Below are 8,311 nucleotides of genomic sequence, written 5' to 3' on the forward strand. Positions count from 1 at the left end.
CTAACGTTCCCGTCCTCCTGCCACCAACCGACTGTTACCTGATATTTGACACTTGGCCAAAGTTTTAGTCAGCTGCACAAAATACGATATTTATAATTAAGAAACGGTTTTTGCTATTCGTCGTGCTCTCGATCATTTTTGAAGGCTACTCCGCAGAACTTCCGGACCACGTGTTCCGGAGTTTTTGCTCGAATTGAGCTCAATGCATCACACTACTAGAAACTGTTGATTAAATATAGCCGTGTAAAAATTGAAATCGAAACAACTTTTGCAATTAGTACTTGGTGAATTTAAGCAATATAGAAATATTTGAAACGCTCATGCTTGTATTGGCGTCAATAAAATTTTGATTATCTGAACTTGATTATAATGAACAAAAATATTTTTAAAAATCTTGCAGTGTGAAATATCAACTAGTGGTATATGGCATCGTGCCTTAAGGCAAATTGCTGGTTCAGTCCGTACCGAAATGAAATTTTCGAAGAATATTAAATGTTTTCAAATATATATACACCTAAGTCTGTTTTTACACGGAGATTGGTTCCAGAAGAAGCCGTGTAAAAAAAAAAACGTGTAAGAAAAGACATTGATCTTATACATAAATGGGTGATTTATCCCACTCTCTAAAACCTATTAAAATTAGTGAAAAACAAGAATTTTCAAGAACAAGAATTCATGTTTATTTTAATAATAATTCCCCTAAATTAGTGTTATTCACATTTGCTTTGACCAGTAAAAATTGTTTGTACGCACTAAAGGAGAATTTACTTAAATCTTTAAGCTAGTGTTCGCAAACTATCGATACATTCGATGGTTTCAGACTTTTTTCTTTCATAAATACTTTTTTGTGATATGAACATTCTTCGCAAAAATTAAATTTGACAAAAAAATTTAAGTACATAAAATTTCAAATCGTGCTAAATGGAATAAAATCGTGTAAAAAAATTGAAAATATTCAATTTTCAAACCGTGTTATATCAAAACCGTGTACAAAAAGACCGTGTAAAAACAGACTTAGGTGTATATATATATATATATATATATATATATATATAAATATAAATATAAATATAAGTGATATTTCAAGTATATAAGTGAGCTTTAGAATCTTAGCTAAAATTAAAATTAAAATCAAAATTATTTTCGACATTTAAATAAAAATTTTTTTGAAAAGAAAATAAAAAATGAAACAAGAAAAAGCTTTTCCAAAAACAATCGCACCGTCAATGCTTCGTTTGCAACCAGATGCTTAGTTGTCTCAAAAACTACAATTTTTTGCACATTAGCTCCTTATCTCCGAAACGGCTGGATCTGTCTTTCAAAAACTAGCCAGCACGTCTGCCTATCAGTTTAAATTTGAATAATCATGTATCAACACAAAACACACATACACACATACACACATACACATCCATTTTTTGAGGTATGCCAAAAAGTTCAGAAACCTCTGGAACGTAAAGATATGTAAAAATTTTCATTTTAGATTTTTGGACGATTACTATAACTTACCATATGAGAAGTTAGTAATATGAGTTTTATACTAAAAAATATTAATCATATAATTATCCTTCTAAAAATGTATTATTATTCTAGGCATTAAGCTTACTATACTTGTGTCAATTGCGCCGGGCATGATAAAATGGCTTAGTTTACACATAATTTAGTTATAGGTTATCGTGTACTAAAGGTAATGCTTTATATAAGAATTACATGTTGGATTTAGTACTTTATGGTAAATTACCGATTTATATTTGTGTATAAGAATGCTCAGTTTGCGTCAATGAGCAGAAAAATTATGTGAACCAGAAAAATTAATGCAACATGAGATAAACATTGAGATTTAACTTAAAATTCTTACATCTATCATTAATTCTTTGTTTGTTGTTTTTTAACAAAAGCTAAAACTAATTATATTAATAGGATTTATATGAGCTGTTGTCCTTAACTTATTCTTTATTAAACAGTGTAATGGTTGTTCAATTAAATTGGCATAGTGTTTCTCAGAAAACGACGACGTGGTTATCCTTTTCTAATAGTCATAATATATTTTAACTTAATGACTTTAACTCTTGAAAATATATTTATGACCTATATTTTAAAAATAATTAACCTTATTTAATATATCGTTTAGAATACATAAGTATCTATATAAAATCTCTCTACATTAGCTTTTTCAAGTTTAACAATTTTACATAAATTTTTGTAAGGTATGTTAAATATTCAGATACCTCTAGAACGTAATGATGTGCAACAATTTTTATTTTCAATTTTTTTACGATTACATACACATAACTTAACCTATGTAAAGTTGAAAAATGAAACGTAGAAATAATTACGAATAAAAAAAATCAATAAAAAATTTAGGAAAGCGTAAAGTTTAGAAACTAAAATCATAATAATAACTATCCAGAAAAAACTTATGCTAGAAATAAATCACCATTCTCCTGAAGGGTTTTAAATGAATCTGTATCAACTACTTAATGAGTTAATACGTAATAAGAATTACCTCAAATTTGTAAATAATAATACTTTATGCAACTTTTACCGATATAAAATATCGCACAGTTAAAAACGCTTACAAGCTAATTATACTGCATAATACACAATAAGTATTATTCCAAAGCCGTTAAAAGTTTGCAAAATTATCGTAACGTTTACCGGCATGATGCTGAAAAAGTTTATAACGATCGTAGAATTTAATTTCTAAAGAGAACATTGAAAAGTAAATATTAAAGTATTTATATTTGATTGTGGTAAATTAAATCTCTCGAAAGTACTTGGTACTGCGTACAATTACAGGGCGAGTCGTGCGCTCTGCCTTGCCCGCCGCCTCATTCGCGAAATAAGCTTAAACGTCTTTGCAACCGCGACTCCAAAGGCATTTATAACGTAATAAAAACGGTCGGGATATTTCAATCATTTATATCACAATGCAGATAATTCCTATGACAATTCACAAAGCCATTGTGCGTTCGAGAAAAATCTTTTTTCCGTTAACAAAGAGAAAATGATAATTCTTCAGTGAAAATATTAATATGTCCATTGTGCGCGATGCTGGAATTAAGTTTTTTTCCACTTATTTCCAATAATGACAGCGTAGGAGTCGTATATAGATTATATCTTTAAAGTTTTTTGCTGATAAAAAATAATAGGCAGATTATTTTAAAAATTGTGTACAAACATTTTACAAAGCAATTGATGTTTATGGAATATTTTTAACGAATAACAAAATGATCTAAGCAAGTCAGTAAATTTTATAATTCAGTTAAAAAAACTTGCACTAATTAATTTCAAAATGTTTCTTATATAGTAAGAGAGAGTACATGTTTTTCCGACGTTTCAAGCAATCTTATATATAAAAATGAATCGCAAAATGTGTTGGTAAGCGCATAATTCAACAACGCCTGGACCAATTTAGCCAATTCTTTTTTTAAAATGTTCGTTGATGTCTAAGGATGGTTCTTACAGCGAGAAAAAATCGAATAATTGCCGGGAAAACCCTAAAAAACAGTCCATTTTTTCTCAAACAAACGTTTTCTAACTAAAACGTGGAATTTGAGCTTTATTGCTATTATATAAAGTTTATATTAAATTACAAGCACTCACTGTATACTCCTTCTAAACGATTATGCGGATTTTGATAAAACTTTCTGAAGTTTGTTAAGGAAAATTTTCTAGGATGTAAGTGATTATAAAGTACTGGGATGTATGTGCAATATTGTAGAAATTAATGTAAAAAATGTAAAAAACAACATGTCATTGTTTGCATTGAAAACAAATGAAAACTATCATCTGCCAAAAATTTCAATTTACTGATGAACCTAGACAAAATTAGAATATGTATAATAAATTTATGAGTATAAATAAGAAATATGAAATGTCTATATTATTATTGGCAAAAAGCAGCTGAGATGTGCCAGAAATTAAAATAATATAAAAAACAGTATATACAGTATTGAATGAAACAAATAAGCAGCGTTTTTGGCGTTTGTTCAAAGTAGATCATGTATCGACATTTTCTCAAAAATGGTAGAGTTGATTTCCAAAATTTGAAAACCATTCGACTGACTTGATAAGCATTCACGTTGGTTAGATTTTTGATACGATCGACTGAGCCCTTTCTTTGTAATTAAGAAAAGTGAAAAATTTTACGTCCACGTTTTAACCAAAAATCTGAATCGATTTAAAAAATTCAAAAGATATTATTTAAGAGTGCTGACTTGTGGACAAAAATCGGCCGAGCCGTTTCTTCGTATATAACTGTTAATTTTTTTTATTGTTTTACGTTGATAGGTATCATGACCATAAATAACATAATAAAATTTTACTGCCCTGCGGCAAGTAGTTTGAAGTTCATCAAAGTTTGAAAAAATATAGTCAAACTTTGTGTCAAATGTTACTTTTGTGATGTACTGAGTCAAACGTTGTCAATTAATTAACATTCGAAATAATAAGCTTCAATTTTAGGTCATACAAGCACCTGTCTGTGCAATATAATTAATATAATTACAGATAATTTAAATTTGTTTGAGAGATATCAATTGAAAATCGCAGTGTTTAGATTTAATTGAAAGCGGAAACTTCATTTTCGAAATAAACAGATTAGGTCAATTATTACTCATTTACTTCGGGAAGTTCATGCAACTTGTCTTGAGGAAAAATGCCAGCTTTAAATTATTCAATCTATATTTAAAAATAATTAGAGATACTCAATAAACGATTTGTCTAACTAATGATACAATTTCGGAGTTTTTTTATTGAAACTCAAACCAAGCAGAACAATTGTGGTTCCTCGTTACTTTGATACATTTTCCTGGAACTTCCAAACTATTCATGCAACAACAAAATTACGGTTCATAAATTTATCATTTCCAATCAACTAATTGATTAATTAGTCAAATCCACAATTAATTAGACAAATCCAATTATCAGACATTTAGAAACAGCGATCTGTATATCAGTTCTCAGAATCCTGAGGGACTTACTATAATTATGATTATAAGGTGATACATAGTTTACATTGTCAGAGAGCTCTATAATTCAATATCGTAATTGGATTTTGACGTATCTACTGCGCGTGATCTCGATATTGATGCACAATTATTTGCATTAATCAGAGCGTATAAGAAGCATCCGTGCTGAATCATAAATTTTGCATACATATTATATAATATACTAGTTCAACGTAATCCTGATCCGATAATGCGACGAGAAAATATACAAGAAAAAAGGCTATGGTATATAAATTAGACCTTTGCAATATTTTATTTTACAGCAATGGAGATGGCATCATTGTTGATTTCTGTCGCTGTAGATGTAGTATAAGAATGCATTTTTATTTTTAATTAAATTACAATTATAAGATAACCTATATAGATTTATTTCTGTACGTTTACATCTTATAACCTCTGTTACATCTTATCTTACACATATTGTACATAATATTTATATTATATACCATACGTTATTTTCACCACAACATATACCGTTAGATACTATCTACTCCTACACACCTATATAGTAAACAATCTATATATCTTTTCAGCGAATCTATGTACCTTTACGGAGGATTGAACCCGAGACCTTCGCGTGGCAGTCGGAAACTTTGTTCATTCTATTGAGTGTCTCAACTATCAATATACATGGTGTTGCAAACCTTGACGTCAGGCCGAATCTGGGAAAGTATTATATCACGTTGTTTGGAAATTATGAGTTTTTCTTGTAAAACCTAAAGTTTTGGTATTGACTATTTTTTTAACTTGTATTAATTTTGTTCATTTAAGATATTTTTTTCAGGACAGTTAAGGTCAATACTATCACCCCCTTTCGTCTTGACGTCAAGGGGTGGGACACCTTATATATCATAGGAAATGGGACCGATAAATGCAGAGAAGTGTAAGAAAATACCTGCACTGGAACTAAAAAACTTGATTAAAGATCAGAGCTTACAATAATGTAAATTTTGTTTTCAATGTCGATCATTTTAATATAGCACGCTGATGGTAAATAAACCATCCGTCCTTTCGTTACAGCTCTTGTTTTTAGTTTTAAGGAACTACCCCAATTAGTCATTTTGGCTATAATTATTGCAGTTTAAAGAATAAATAATAGTTTTATCTCCTGTTTTCAGTTTGGCTTTGACTCTAAGACGCTGTGTGCATAATTCATATAGTCTTTGTTATATCTGTGGTTAACATATTTTCAACAAATGCCGGAAACCTATGTCGAAATGCGTAAAAACATTGTATTTGAACCACTTTAAAACTGAATTGGGAAATAAAGATGAAGCATGGGTTTATTATACTATGTAAAAAATGCGTAGTGTGTTTACGTTATTAACAAGAAGAAAAAAGAAATGCTATAATTTTAATATCCCTTCGATTTAGAAAAAAACTCAGGATCACCACGACGATTGTTTCTTCTGTGTGGTAAATACCAATTAAATAAATTCAGGCAATAGGAGCAAATAGTCATAAACCACAATCCCAATGGTATTGAGGTCTACTTATGATCATCTACACAACCCCTATTCATGCTAATGATAAACAACCTAGAACATCAACATCTCCTGCCTACCAAGTAATGGATGCAGAAACCGACGCTGAAAGAAAAGACTGGAAGAATTAAAAACTGATATATTTGATGTAATTGATTTGAATTCATCACCCGCACTCTTATTCAGAACGATTTTTGGAAAATCTTGGAGATATTAGCAAAGAGCATGGCAAGAGTATCCACCAAGACATCAGGACTTTGGAGGAGCGATATCAAGAAAGGTGGAATATCCACATAATGGCCGACAATTATTGGAGCTTATGACAATAAGTCAGGCCTTGTTCTTATTTGAAAATTATATTAATAGACATGAAGGCATGGAATTTTAGGTAAAACTATCATATTGGCATATCTCAAAAACTAGAGCTGTTTGCAAATTTCTATTACTGTTTTCGAAGTCAGCGTCCTCGAATTACTTAAAACCATCGTAACATCTCAGGAAAAAATACAGTGTCGCGCAATGTTATAGCACAAAAAACAAGGCAACACACAAAGTTCTGTAAAATGAACTTTACTGGATATAATTGTGAAAAAAAGGAAACAGAATCGAGTCCAGTTTGGTAAAAGTGTGCTTTCTACGCGACGCCATCAAAAGAAGGGCTACAACGAAGAAAAATGCAAATAATGAACAACTAATGTAAGAAGAGAAAACACACGGAATTGAGAGATCGATGCATAAAAGCAGCAATTTAAAACGTAAAAATCAACCAATAAACGAGAAAGAAAAGGAGTGTTGTTTGGTGGCCTTACAACATGGACTTGATATCAGACAGACCAGCAATAATAAGGTACTTTCGAATATTGAAATGTGCATATACTCTTTATTTATTCCAGGGGGGCAGCGTGGCGATATCGGTTAGACCGCGGGCTAGCAGCAACTAGTTCCGGGTTCGCTGGTTCGTTTCCCGACATCAGGCAACTTTGATGTCAAATTTCCACTTGTGGTTATAGATCATAATATAACTACAAGTGGGAATCGTCCTTCGTGGACATAGTTGCATCACTCAATCATATGTAAACTATTAGACGTAAGAGCTAATATATAATGAATCTACACATAGGAGAATGGTGAACCGATGGGTTGCCTCTCATAGTAATACCTTAGATCGTAAGAGTTGAACCAAACAGCTTATAGAACATATAAATAGTAGGAGTTCTGATTGCTGTACTAACAATAAATAAAAAAAAATATTTATTCAGGAAAAGTATTATCCATATAAAATAAATGCAGTAAGATGTGTGAACGAAATGATTAAGTTGCGTGTATATATCCTCCCGCCGCGACACGATGCTAACCCATCGATAACAAAAAACGATCCGAGCGCAAATTGTCATCGGAGCCGGCGCGTACGTCGGAGTTGATTTGTGACGGACAACCGTCGCTTTTCCAGGACACAAAATGATTTGTTCGTTTTTTGTTGTTTCGCCTCACAACAGCGATGTAATGTAGCACGTGTCGCATGACGCGGCGTGACGCCAGAAAAAAATATGTTCGACCGTAATGGACTCGTGGAATCAGCGCTCCTGGCGAACGAGGCGCTCTCACACGATCGCTTTTTAGATGGAAAGCTAAACGGGCAGGGTTTTGAGTAAATGATAAGTTTTAGTTGTAAAATTTATTTAAAATCAAAATTGTATTCTTAGAGTGTATTCTGTAGATTTATTGACACATCTTCCTACTGTGCGATCAGTATTGTTCTTATCCACCCAACTTTCATTGTTGTTGCAGTATTGGTATATTTTCAAACAAAGCCTT

Source organism: Ctenocephalides felis, unplaced genomic scaffold, assembly GCF_003426905.1.
Source record: "Ctenocephalides felis isolate EL2017-DRISC unplaced genomic scaffold, ASM342690v1 CF-g0.4_SCAFFOLD_01886, whole genome shotgun sequence".
Taxonomy (NCBI): domain Eukaryota; kingdom Metazoa; phylum Arthropoda; class Insecta; order Siphonaptera; family Pulicidae; genus Ctenocephalides; species Ctenocephalides felis.